The following is a 15,128-nucleotide window of genomic DNA, read 5'->3' on the forward strand; positions in this document are numbered from 1 at the left end:
GCTTTTATGTTAGAACCTGAAAGCGATCCAGAATGGTCGGATTCTGACGATAGTTCAGATGACGAATATTTCGGTTCTAGTGAAAATAATGGGGGTACAGCTAACTGCGATATTGTACCTAATGATGACGTAGTTTCAAAACAAAATCCAGATGTTGAGACTGAGCAAAGAAAGAAAGAGCCACCAGATGACTCAGTGTTTATTTTGCAACGAGTTCATATAAGTAAAGACTTTGAACTCCAGAAACCGAAAAAGCCGCCAGATATAAATGGGTCACAGGTCAGGAACGTATCTTGGGACGATGTCACAGTCGACCAAAGTGCGTTGTGGAAAAAACAGGAAGGGGCATGATTTAGAGACTGGGGCAGATTTATATTGGATTTTGAGAATGTCATGAACACCTTACATCATGAATCTACTGGGTTCCCACCGGAAGAAATTTTGTTAGGCAGCAGAAGTAAAAGTTTAATTGAGGAAAAACTAGAGTTTCCACCTTGTACAAGCTTGGGGTTGAGTCAAAAGAAAGGATTAGTCAGAAAAAGGGCAAAGCAAAAATCTGAATCTAGATCTAAAAGACATGATAAAAATCTGAAAGTTTCAAAATTTAAAATTGGGGATTATGTTCTTTTAAAAAACCACGAAAAGTCTAGTGAACTGAACCATGAAATTTCCAAATTTAAATATATTTACAATGGGCTGTATATAATACAGAACATTCCACACGATAATGCTTACTACCTGATCTACCCAAAATCCAAAAAACCTTTAGGTGTAAGAAATGTTGTGGACCTGAAACTGTATGTTCCTAGGAGTGAGTGACCTAAGTACACTCAGAGAGCAATTTGCAGTAAATATGCTGAATCTTATGCTGAAACTAATTTATTCCAAATGTAACTAATCTTTGTAAATATACATGTACCAATATCAGTGTGAGTTTCAGATTACCGAATGTACTGTAAATGTAAAGATGTATTGAGAAAAGGGATGAAAAGAAAGGGTAAATGCTGCAAGCCAAATAAAAGATGGGACTGTCACAAATCAAAGTGGGCAGTATATGAGTCATAATATAAAGGACTGCCAAACACCAATGAGGGCAGATAAATAGTCAATGGAGAATTGTAAGTGTGGTACAGGTGATGTGGTAAAATGATGCGAAATGGACTGCCCAAATCTGAATAATAGGCAGCAAATATATGTAGTGATTTTTCTAAATATTATTGTGTGTTTTTTTTTAGTAAGTAAGGAAATGGACTGCCATTCAATGCAAGCAGCAACAAATTGTCTTATAGTGTATATAGATATTTGCTATGCTTTTGTAGTTAAATGTTTGTGTTCCAGATTTTGAAATTATTTCTTTGAGAAATTTAGTAAAAATGGGTAATTTGCTATTTAAATAATGTTGTGATAGGAGATTGGACTGTGCCAAAGGCACTTAAGTAAATGATAAGTAAATGTTCTTGATATGTTAAAAAGTGTAGACCTACATAATGTGAGTGAAAGGAAGTTTGTGGTATAAATTTTTTTTGGGGACATTCACACAAAGATTCAGAACCACTGTATAAATATAAAAATTAGTGTTCCCATCAAATTTGCACTTAGTGAAATTTACTGGAAACAGGGGCATGTGTAACAACAACAACTGTACATACAATAATTTTTTCTTCTGATTTTCGATAAATTAGTGTACGCGATGTTCTGATTTCATTTCTTTTTTCTTTTCATGTCATTATGTTAAAGAAACTGTAAACAATTTTCGATGTGAATATTAATGTTTATGTCAAATTGCAAGCAATATTATAACAAAATGAAAATGTAAGAAATGTTGAAACTGTTGTAAGATGTTAAAGTTGTAATTTTGCGCTTGGTCCATACGTAGGCAATGTACTAGGATATGTAGAATGCAAAACCTTTGGTGAATACCCTGTCTGTAGGGGAGCGGCAAAAGGTGGATGAAAGGCGAGCGCGGGAAAATGCATGCGGGCGCGGCACGGCATAACGGGCTCAGCAGTAGTAGTCGGAGTTGGGCATCGGTCTGAGAAACACGCTCTGGATCGAGGAGACTCTCCTGGAAAACGTGATTCCATTGAGCCTCGGATGTGCCGTCTCCGACGACTATACAGCATGGCTATATTCCATAGGCACTAAATGGAAAAGTATTGCGACGTTAAGAAGAAGCAAAGTGCCGATACATCAAGAGCCAAAGCTGTGATTGTATGTGTGCTTTGCGCTTCGCCATCTCACCGCCCGCCAACCGCCGCATCGACACGAACAGGTTGAAACTTTTAGTACTGTATTCGTGTGGACCAGTGTTACTTTTGTTCCATACTGTTCAATAACAACTTAAATTTTACCAGAACTGTCCTATCAGTTAATTATCCTCACAACTAACCTAGACAGGGTCCTTTCCACATGTTGTGCAATCCGAGTGTCCCGAAATGAAGATTTAAAGTTTATGTTAATAATACTTACCTGCAGACCTATCTATAGTAGAATGATGTTTAATGAACTTTGATGTTAATGAATATGTAGGTCTGGCAAAGTTGGAAGATAATGTTGAAACTAGTTTAGTAATGAAGTTTAATTATTTGAGGCAGATAAAATGGTAATTAAATGAGCAGGAAATAAGCTAAAAAGAGTAGTAACTCACCTATTGGAAATCTTGAGTGCTTAATGAATCCTTTAATCAATATTTTCAATACAGTGATCATAACAGTTTCAGGGTCCCCCCCCCCCCTTTTTTCTTTTCTATTCATTTAAATTCTGAAGTGTACTGAACTGATTTGACCAGCAAAGTTAAAGTCAATATAAAACCAAAATTTATTAGTGTTTTACCTTTTTCAAAATTGACATTGTATGTGTGTTTCGAAAGTGCTATTGCTAGGGTAACATATGCCCGAATTTAATCAGATCAATAGACAGTACGAAGTTTGTAGTAAACATTGTAGTGTATTGTTGTGTATTTATGGCTCGTCCATATTAGTACAGAAAGTGAAATTATTAGTTCAGTAGATTTTCTGGTTCTAAAAGTTACCATATTATGCAGTGTTATTACGTGTTGTTTTGTATGAAAGTAGTTGCTCTTCCAAACACCATCCCTTATGAGCAAATCATTTGTATCTGTACATGCTGTTACTCGTACTTTAGGTACTTGGGCTATGCACGGCTGTGTTTAAAAAAGGATAACTCGATGTAGTCACATTGTCAAGCCACACACATCTGCTTTCATGCCTTGCAACCGATTTGCTGCAAATAATAGCATGTAGCTGTGATCCTGCAGTCAAACTGTCTAGGCATTGGATAGAATTGTGAATTACTAAAATACACGGAAATACAAAATAAAAGTGAAATGAATAATTTAATAACAAAGGTTCTAGTCTAACATCGTTAATTGATGTAGATGATATAGAATTATGACGAATATTGTTTGTTCAGGAAAGGGCAGCTCATAAAAATGGAAAGTGGTCCTATGACGTTCAGTTAAAATACAGTTAGAAAATACCCTTATCAAATGCAGTAAAGTTTTATTGAGAACGTTACGAGAATGGTAGCAAACTCCCCAAACTAAATAGTAGTCAAAGATATGTGGAAGCTAAATCCATTTAGTATACACTGTACACGAAATATTCGTCAGCTCAAAATATTTCAGAGTTCGACATAATGGTTCACAAATTAACACACACAGTACAAAGAATGATAACTCATACTCTCTCTATCCTCAGTTCTGTAATACAAACAGAAAAAAATTAGAGTCCTACACAGGAGCGCTTTCACTCTCGTAAGTTAAAGCTGGAATATGTAACGGCCATTCACCGCCCACAATCTATCACTTATACGTCCGAATCATGCACGTTACCACAGGCAGGTCTCTCTTCTTCCAGCACAAGCATAAAAGTCTCCAAAAGCGCTGCCATAAGCTCTTCACACGAAAAAGTCCCAGTCTCCACATGAGTCCCTCAGTATTCCTCTACCGTCTGCTTTTCCATTGGCTGAAGGCCATTCCCACCAAAAATACATCATTCTTACATGCTGCAGACATGATTTGGCTCATCTTGACCACTTCCTTCCACTACACTAAAATATCATAAAAATATTTAAGTAGAAGAAATGCCGTAAACATTCAGTTACATTCAATCATTTTCAATAAATATAAGTAATAATTGGTTTATAAATAAATAAGCCAGTATTCTTGTGCAAGTGCACTCACGTTAAATGACTACAGATTATCGCTAAAAATTATTTATACAATTATTTAAGTCTTCCTAACAGAACTATGTTTTGGTTCTCTTTTCAAAAGTGGTGTCCACTATCAAATGCGCCTGACCACTTTTAAATTATCACAGTTTTTAATAGCACTTGCACTCAACATTTAATTAAAGTTACTGGCAAAACAGTAAACCGTTCATTTTATAAAAATACAAGTATGACAAAATGTGATGTAGTGATGCAGTGTTCATTTGCTGTGTACATGTGGAGAATACGATGTTCTGAGAAATGTTTGCATAATCAAAAGATAAACTCGTAAAAGACGCAATAAATCAAGAAATAAAATAGATAGAGATAGGCTTACGTAGCTTTCAGAGATGATAGCTACAGCGCATTACTCTCATATGCGATATCGTTTGCTGAAATCGCATAAAGCGATTAAATGTTCTTAATTCAGAGGTCCTTTGTGTAAAAGATTATTCACTGTGAAATACCAATTCTATAGTTTTAAAGATACTGAAATATTGTTGTGCCACTGTGTGTGCTTCATTTTTCTGAGATCATAAATTTATCCACATTTGAATTGACATTTGACTGTGAGTTATTGTCGAATCTCAAAGAGCTGTAACTTATCCATGTTTAAGATTGTCTGAAACTTCACCATATTTTGGAGCATTGTCTCCTGCACAGAGGCCATGCAAGTGACAGCTGTCAAAATTCCCTGTACTCGAATTTTCCCTATTTATGACGACGCTGCTAGACTTCATACCTGGACTCGTCCCTCCTAGCCAGAAATTGGAACTGCCGCGACGCCCGCTAGAGTTCTGACGTACAACAAATTCATCTTACCTCGTACCAATTCTAGGCGGTCGATCAGCTTGTCTACATAAGCATAATATTGCATGTTCCACTCAGCAAGTGATCTGTAATTGGAAACATTAGCCATCTGAAGATGGACAGGCATACCCCAAACCGGCTGTGGCACTGAAATAAAGCAACTTAAAAGTATTTGTGGGTGGTTCCGTTATTCACCAAAAATAGTTAACGGCGACTAGTTCATAATATCCAGCTTGGATAAATGAACGGGAGTTTTTTTTTCTTACTACGATATTCCTTATGTCAACTGCCTGCTTCAAGCATCCCACTAGGACTTTCACACATAATTACTTACGATAAATATCACAGTTCAGTCTGTGTAAAACAATTGTCATACTCGACATCAGGACACACACAGCTTTCAGTAAACTTCAGGAGATACATTATAGTTCACCGACAGTGTTGTTACTGTCTTCCTGTCTTATGACCTCAGCACTGACTTTTCAGCACTGAACCAATCTATTAAACTTGACTTACATATGTTAATTACATCTTCTCCACATCTCAGTTCCACACGTACTCTTGCTGTACTCGACTGCTCTTTGCTAGTCAATTCTAACAAAACACTGGCCGGCACACATATTCTGCTGTGCAACCTGGAAAGTAAATGTCAGTTGTAATATGAAAAAGATAATCAATTGATTCCTGCGAACCTTGCAGGAGAGCTTCTGTAAAGTTTGGAAGGTAGGAGGCGAGGTACTGGCGGAAGTAAAGCTGTGAGGACGGGGCGTGAGTCGTGCTTGGGTAGTTCAGTTGGTAGAGCACTTGCCCGCGAAAGGCAAAGGTCCCGAGTTCGAGTCTCGGTCCGGCACGCAGTTCTAATCTGCCAGGAAGTTTCATACTTAGACCTAAATAACCTAAGGACATCACTCACATCCATGCCCGAGGTAGGATTCGAGCCTGCGACCGTAGCAGCAGCGCGGTTCCGGACTGAAGCGCCTACAACCGCTCGGCCACTCCGGCCGGCTGAACACCTGGATCAGATATTCCCCGAAAAGTGGATAGGTAGACGAGGTCTTGTTTCGTGGCCAGCGTTTTCACCTGATCTTATCCCACTATGTCCTCTTGTGAGATCACGTGAAAAGTTTTGTGTATGAGACGACTGTCAGAACTGAGGACGATCTGCTGGCAATAACTGTCATTGCCTGCGACACAGTTCAAACAACACCAGGGATTTAGAACGGGTAGGACAGAAGTTTGTATGACGATGCCATGCCTGTATTTGACACTGAGGGACACAATTTTCAACAACCGTTGTAAATGTGTTGGCTTGTGAAACTTGTGCAGGCAAATGGAATTCATTATTACCGTACTGTAGGCTTAGGATTTTCGGTCTTTTTGACATCAAGTTATCTGCACCGTTACTAGTCTATCAACAGTGTATTGGGGAATTCTGTACATCATCATCAGGGTTCAGAAGGTGGGGCCCTTAGTTTGACCGTTGTGCCAGGCTAAGGCGGATTTTCGCTTGTCCTTTTCCGTCACTCGTTTCTAGGCCGGGTCCCTTACCTCAAATTGATACATTTACCCTTCTGCAACTTCCTTGAAAGTTTGTAACGTTTTCAGGGAAGCAGCCGGTACGTAAAAATATGATACACGTACAATATTTTCTAGTTTTGTTCGACTACTAGTGCTCATTGCTGTCGGCAGATAACCGTAACCTACGCGACCTAAACTCACCTTTGTTGAGAAAAACTCTAGTCTAGTCAAATAAAAGAGAAAATCGTATCTATTTTATTGGTCTGCAGTCAACAGTATTTCGGTTCCGTATAACAGACACGTTGGCTATGGTGACTGAATCTTATGTGAACGTACCTTCTTGGGCAGTAACTTCAATGTAAGTCGTTTGTCGCCTACAGTAGGTCCATCAGTGTACAATACAAATAATCGAGCTGAAATTTTGATCAGTTTTTTCAGGAGGAGCACGTTAATAAACTACTGGCCATTAAAATTGCTACACTACGAAGATGACGTGCTACAGACGCGAAATTTAACCGACATGAAGAAGATGCTGTGATATGCAAATGATTAGCTTTTCAGAGCATTCACACAAGGCTGGCGCCGGTGGAGACACCTACAGCGTGCTGACATGAGGAAAGTTTCCAACCGATTTCTCATACACAAACAGCAATTGACCGGTGTTACCTGGTGAAACGTTATTGTTTTGCCTCGTGTAAGGAGGAGAAATGCGTACCATCACGTTTCCGACTTTGATAACTGTAGGATTGTAGCCTATCACGATTGCGGTTTATCGTATCGCAACATTGCTGCTCGTGTTGGTCAAGATACAATGACTGTTAGCAGAATATGGAATCGGTGTGTTCAGGAAGGTAATACGGAACGCCGTGCTGGATCCCAACGGATTCGCATCACTAGCAGTCGACATGACAGGTATCTTATCCGCATGGCTGTAACGGATCGTGCAGCCACGTCTCGATCCCTGAGTCAACAGATGGGGACATTTGCAAGACAACAGCCATCTGCACGAACAGTTCGACGACGTTTGCAGCAGCATGGACTGTCAGCTCGGAGGCCATGGCTGCGGTTACTCTTGACGCTGCATCACAGACAGGAGCGCCTGCGATGGTGTACTCAACGACGAACCTGGGTGCACGAATGGTAAAACGTCATTTTCTTTTATGAATCCAGGTTCTGTTTACAGCATCATGATGGTCGCATCCCTGCTTGGCGACATCGCGGTGAACGCACATTGGAAGCGTGTTTTCGTCATCGCCATACTGGCGTATCACCCGGCGTGATGGTATGGGGCGCCATTGGTTACACGTCTCGGACACCTCTAGTTCGCATTGACGGCACTTTGAACAGTGGACGTTACATTTCAGATGTGTTACGACCCGTGACTCTACCCTTCATTCGATCCCTGCGAAACCCTACATTTCATCAGGATAATGCACTACCGCATGTTGCAGGTCCTGTACGGGCCTTTCGGGATACAGAAAATGTTCGACTGCTGCCCTTGTCAGCACATTCCCCTCACCAAATGAAAACGTCTGGTCAATGGTGGCCGCGCAACTGGCTAGTCACAATACGCCAGTCACTACTCGTAATTAACTGTGGTATCGTGTTGAAGCTGCATGGGCAGCTGTACCTGTACATGCCACCCAAGCTCTGTTTGACTCAATCCGCAGGCGTATCAAGGACGTTATTACGGCCAGATGTGGTCGTTCTGGATACTGATTTCTCAGGATCTATGCACCCAAATTGCGTGAAAATGTAATCTCATGTCAGTTCTAGTTTAATATATTTGTCCAATGGATACCCGTTTATCATCTGCACTTCTTCTTGGTATAGCAATTTTAATGGTCAATAGTGTATTTACTTTTCGGGTTTCTTTGTGTTCATCAGTACTAGCTCTCAGCTGCCAAAGTAATTCTCGAATAATAGGCAGTAAATTCACCCGGCGTCGTCTTTTCCGGAAACGGAAATGGTTGCTCCGTACACTGTCCTTTCACATAAAAAATAGTTCAAATGGCTCTGAGCACTATGCGACTTAACTTCTGAGGTCATCAGTCGCCTAGAACTTAGAACTAATTAAACCTAACTAACCTAAGGACATCACACACACCCATACCCGAGGCAGGATGCGAACCTGCGACCGTAGCGGTCGCTCGGCTCCAGACTGTAGCGCCCAGAACCGCACGGCCACTCCGGCCGGCCCTTTCACATACTTAATTTCATTCGTGCTCAGCATCACTCGATCAGTGGCAGATGTTGCGTACTGTGGAAGAACTGTCTTCTAACGATCAGCATTGCCTGCTTATGATATTGAAAATAAATTTTTTTAAGGAGTTTTTCCTTTGAGTTATAGTTATCTGTTCCGGCACTAGGGCCATCTCAGTATGTAATATTGAAGAAGTGCAGACAGACGAAAAGAGAAGTATAGAGGTAATAAGAGAAAATTCCTGTAAGGGCCAGGCTAAAAGGAAAAAGGAAAGAGGTCAGTTGTCACGCAGTGGCGGTGGCGGCCCCTTCCGGCTGACGGATGGCGCGAGCTGATCCCCGGATGAGCGACGGCTGCGACGCGCCTGCCGGCTTTGCATAATGCGGCCGCCGCGCCGCCACGTCCAGCCGCTCCCGGCCTTATTGCCAACTTCCTCCCGAGCCCTGTAGGCGCGAATTATGGCGCCCAACGTCCAGGGCAGCACTCTACTGCTCAGAATCCAGAACGCCTGTCTGCCCCATTTATCAGTTCTGTACATTATGACAGATTATATTGAGTTGTGTGTATTACGCAAAGCTGTAGACACGCCAGAGACTAGTCTGGACACCACACAGGCATGATACTTGTCAGCTGGCTGGCTAGTTGAGACACTGGAGTCTTATTCAAGACAAATGGTGTACCGCTAATCGCCCTGTGGTTTCCCTAAATCAATAAGCGAATACGGGGATGGTTCTTTCAACACGTTCACAGAATATTACCGCACGTTTTCTTTACCAAGTGAGTTAACCCTCCGTCTCAATTGAAAATAGTGGCGATGTTGAATTCTTTCGAGCAAAGCACCAGAAGAAACTTTCAAACTTTTAATTTTGAAACACTAAGAACTTACAGAAAATTAACGAACAATAGGATAAAGAAGGAAGGCTATAATTTAAGATCTCGGTGTGTCGTCGTCATTAGCTTCCTTATTATATATAATCAAGAGATCACCAGATAAGAGACACTATGGTCCCATTGATTCCAGACACTTGTTCGAGAAATTTACGTGTCAGTTGGATTTACAAGAGAGGAAGCTATCATTCCTCAGGGTATTCCCTTTCTTCATAATCTCATCAGAGCTCTATACGAAAAGTGATTGACTACCAATTGGATCAGAGATTATTGCCACGCTTGGGACACAATTTTTGCCATCTTGACCAACAGAATAGTTCGACGTGACATAGATATGTCTCCAGACTTTGTAAAGTCCACCCACCTCACAAGGGAACCTCCCCATCGCACCCCCCTCAGATTTAGTTATAAATTGGCACAGTGGATAGGCCTTGAAAAACTGAACACAGATCAATCGAGAAAACAGGAAGAAGTTGTGTGGAACTATGAAAAAAATAAGCAAAATATACAAACTGAGTAGTCCATGCGCATGATAGGCAACATCAAGGATATTGTGAGATCAGGAGCGTCGTGATCCCGTTGTTAGAGTGAGCAGCTGCGGACCGAGAGGTCCTTGGTTCAAGTCTTCCCTCGAGTGCAAAGTTTACTGTCCGTTCGTTCATTGAGGTCTCTGTAATAAGTTTAGTGTCTGTGTTTTGCGACCACGCTGCAAAATCGTGCGATTAGTAGACGAAAGGACGTGCCTTTCCAATGGGAACCGAAAACATTTGATCGCAAGGCCATAGGTCAACCGATTCCTCCACAGGAAAACACGTCTGATATATTCTATACGACACTGCATGTGCGTCACATGACAGGAATTTGTTGTCGACCCACCGAACTTGTACACTTGGCGAATGGGTAAAAAGATTCTTCTACCTTGCCCGATTTAGGGTTTCTTGTGGATGTGATAGTCACTCCCAAAAAAGTGATGAAAACATAAGAGTTTGTCACATAAACTGCAACAAATGAATGCAACAGTTTCACAGTCGCACAGTTTTCCCGTGCGCTGTCAAAACATATGTTTTTAACGTTTTCAAATTTTTCCGTGTATAGACCGTCAAATCCTACATATGTCCAAGCAAAGCTGAACATGTCCTGGAATTTTGGAAAGCGAAGTTGATTATGTGTCCCCATACTACGGCGCAGTTACCTCACACGGACGGACGGGCGGACAGATAACAATTGTCTGAAAAAAAAAATTAAATTTTTCACTCGAGGGAATACTTAAACCAAGGACCTCTAGTTCTGCAGCTGCTCACGCTAACCACGGGACCACGGCGCTCCTGAGCTCACATTCTCCTTGATGTTGCCTATCTTGCGCATGGACTACTCAGTTCGTATATTTTGCTTATTTGTTTCATAGTTCCACACAACTTCTTCCTGTTTTCTCGATTGATCTGTGTTCAGTTTTTCAAGGCCTATCCACTGTGCCAATTTATAACTAAATCTGAGGGGGGTGCGATGGGGAGGTTCCCTTGTCAGTAACATTCGCTTGCATGTAGACGAGTTACTAGATGTTTGTGCGGAGATATCTTACGTGCCGAATGGTTTGTTGATTCTGATGTACCTACAACGATGACCGCTTTATTAGCCAATTGGACAAAAACAATTCTCCACTGGCCATTTGTGCAGTGCCGGAATGACACTTGTAGGTTACACATTGCACCACTACACCTAAACTGACTGGCTCAGTGCACACTTCCCAGGCGGTATAAATGAAAGCAGAGTTCCCCAGTTTGTGAGTGGGGTAAATACACACATCAAAAAAAGTTTTGCATCGCCCTGGATTCTCAGAACTCCTGCAGATAGACGTTGACTGTGGATATTGATTGTATCACAGACAAAGTCCTTTGATTGTTCAGAGATGTCACTAAACCCGCCCAAAGATGTAAACAACCATGCATGAGCAGCGCCTATTAGATGGAGGGGTCCGACAACCAATCAGTTCCAGTCATTCCGCCAGAAAGGAGGTACACGGCTCATGTTGTCTGCACTTTAACCATGCCTAGACGGCCAATACCGCGGTTCGATCGCGTCCGCATTGTTACTTTGTGCCAGGCGTCTCGGAGCGAACCAAAGCGATGTTGTTCGGACATGGAGGAGGCACAGAGAGACAGGAACTATCGATGACATGCCTCGCTCGGGCCGCCCAAGGGCTACTACTGCAGTGTATGACCGCTACCTAAGGATTATGGCTCGGAGGAACCCTGACAACAACGCCATAATGTTGAATAATGCTCTTCGTGCAGCCACAGGACGTCGTGTTACGACTCAGACTGTGCGCAATAGGCTGCATGATGAGCAAGTTCGGTCCCGACGTCCATGGCGAGGTCCATCTTTGCAACCACGACACCATCCAGCGCGGTACAGAGGGGCCCAACAACATGGCGAATAGAGCGCTCAGGATTGGCATCACGTTCTCTTCACCATGTGTGTCGCATAGGCCTTCAACCATACAATCCTCGGAGACGTGTTTGGAGGCAACCTGGTCACGCTGAATGCCTTAGACACACTGTCCAGCGATTGCAGCAAGGTGGAGGTTCCCTGCTGTTTTGGGGTGGCATTATGTGGGGCCGACATACGCAGCTGGTGGTCATGGAAGGCGTCGTAACGGCTGTACGATACGTGAATGCCGTCCTCCGACCGATAGTGCAACCATATCGGCAGCATATTGCCGAGGCATTCGTCTTCATGGACGACAATTCGCGTCTCCATCGCGCACGTCTTGTGAATGACTTCCTTCAGGATAACGACATCGCTCGACTAGAGTGGCGAGTATGTTCTCCAGACATGAGCCCTATAAAACATGTCTGGGATAGATGGAAAAGGGCTGTTTTTGGACCACGTGACTCACCAACCACTCTGAGGGATCTACGCCGAATCGTTGTTGTGGAGTGGGACTGTTTAGCAAGAGTAATAGGAGGCAGATTTCAGACTACCTAACAGATCAAAACGAAAATTTCTGTTCCGACACTGACAATGTTGAGTGTTTATGGAAAAAGTTCAAGGCTATTGTAAAATGCGTTTTAGACAGGTACATGCCGAGTAAAACTGTGAGGGACGGGAAAAACCCACCGTGGTTCAACAACAAAGTTAGGAAACTACTGCGAAAGCAAAGAGAACTTCACTGCAAGTTTAAACGCAGCCAAAACCTCTGAGACAAACAGAAGCTAAAGGATGTCAAAGTTAGCGTAAGGAGGGCTATGCGTGAAGCGTTCAGTGAATTCGAAAGTAAAATTCTATGTACCGACTTGACAGAAAATCCTTGGAAGTTGTGGTCTCACATTAAATCAGTAAGTGGAATGAAACAGCATATCCAGACACTCTGGGATGATGATGGCAATGAAACAGAGGATGATACGCGTAAAGCTGAAATACTAAACACCTTTTTCCAAAGCTGTTTCACAGAGGAAGACTGCACTGCAGTTCCTTCTCAAAATCCTCGCACGAACGAAAAAATGGCTGACATCGAAATAAGTGTCCAAGGAATAGGAAAGCAACTGCAATCACTCAACAGAGGAAAGTCCACTGGACCTGACGGGATACCAGTTCGATTCTACACAGAGTACGTGGAAGAACTAGCCCCCCTTCTGACAGACATGTACCGCAAGTCTCTAGAGGAACGGAAGGTTCCAAATGATTGGAAAAGAGCGCAGGTAGTCCCAGGTTTCAAGAAGGGTCGCCGAACAGATGCGCAAAACTATAGGCCTATATCTCTGACATCGATCTGTTGTAGAATTTTAGAACATGTTTTTTGCTCGCGTATCATGTCATTTCTGGAAACCCAGAATCTACTCTGTAGGAATCAACATGGATTCCGGAAACAGCGATCGTGTGAGACCCAACTCGCTTTATTTGTTCATGAGACTCAGAAAATATTAGATACAGGCTCCCAGGTAGATGCCATTTTCCTTGACTGCCGGAAGGCGTTCGACACAGTTCCGCACTGTCGCCTGATAAACAAAGTAAGAGCCTACAGAATATCAGACCAGCTGTGTGGCTGGATTGAAGAGTTTTTAGCAAACAGAACACAGCATGTTGTTCTCAATGGAGACGTCTACAGACGTTAAAGAAACCTCTGGCGTGCCACAGGGGAGTGTTATGGGGCCATTAATTTTCACAATATATATGAATGACCTAGTAGATAATTTCGGAAGTTCCATGCGGCTTTTCGCGGATCATGCTGTAGTATACAGAGAAGTTGCAGCATTAGAAAATTGCAGCGAAATGCAGGAAGATCTGCAGCGGATAGGCACTTGGTGCAGGGAGTGGCAACTGATCCTTAACATAGACAAATGTATTGTGAATACATAGAAAGAAGGATCCTTTATTGTATGATTATATGATAGCGGAACAAACAATGGTAGCAGTTACTTCTGTAAAATATCTGTGAGTATGCGTACGGAACGATTTGAAGTGGAATGAGCAAATAAAATTAATTGTTGGTAAGGCGGGTGCCAGGTTAAGATTCACTGGGAGAGTCCTTAGAAAATGTAGTGCATCAACAAAGGAGGTGGCTTACAAAACACTCGTACGACCTATACCTGAGTATTGCTCATCGGTGTGGGATCCGTATCAGGTCGGGTTGACAGAGGAGATAGAGAAGATCCAAAGAAGAGCGGCGCGTTTCGTCAGAGGGTTATTTGGTGACCGTGATAGCGTTACGGAGATGTTTAGCAAACTCAAGTGGCAGACTCTGCAAGGGAGGCGCTCTGCATCGCGGTGTAGCTTGCTGTCCAGATTTCGAGAGGGTGCGTTTCTGGATGAGGTATCGAATATATTGCTTCCCCCTACGTATACCTCCCGAGGAGATAACGAATGTAAAATTAGAGAGATTCGAGAGTGCACGGAGGTTTTCCGGCAGTCGTTCTTCCCGCAAACCATACGCGACTGGAACAGGAAAGGGAGGTAATGACAGTGGCACGTAAAGTACCCTCCGCCACACGCCGTTGGGTGGCTTGAGGAGTATAAATGTAGATTTAGATGTAGATGTAGACAATCTGGACCAACAGTGCCTTGATGAACTTGTGGATAGTATCACGACGGATACAGCCCATGCATCATTGCAAGAGGACGTACTACTGGCTATTAGAGGTACCGATGTGTACAGCAAACTGGACCACCACCTCTGAAGGTCTCACTGTATGATGGTACAACATGCAATGTGTGGTTTTCATGAGCAATAAAAAGGGCGGAAATGATGTTTTTGTTGACCTCTATTCCAGATTTCTGTAGAGATTCCGGGACTCTCGGAACCGAGGCGATGCAAAACTTTTTTGATGTGTGTATTAATAGCTCGTTGGGATCTCGTATTAATTTCCGATCCAGTATCAGACCGTGGAAAGGCATTAACTTACAACGAAATCCGTGAGTGCGTGGACGCAAAGGGCCAATGATGTTTACGACATTCGACGCCGCACGTATTGTCTACCATGCA

This window comes from Schistocerca serialis, chromosome 1 (genome assembly GCF_023864345.2).
Source record: "Schistocerca serialis cubense isolate TAMUIC-IGC-003099 chromosome 1, iqSchSeri2.2, whole genome shotgun sequence".
In the NCBI taxonomy this organism is placed as follows: domain Eukaryota; kingdom Metazoa; phylum Arthropoda; class Insecta; order Orthoptera; family Acrididae; genus Schistocerca; species Schistocerca serialis.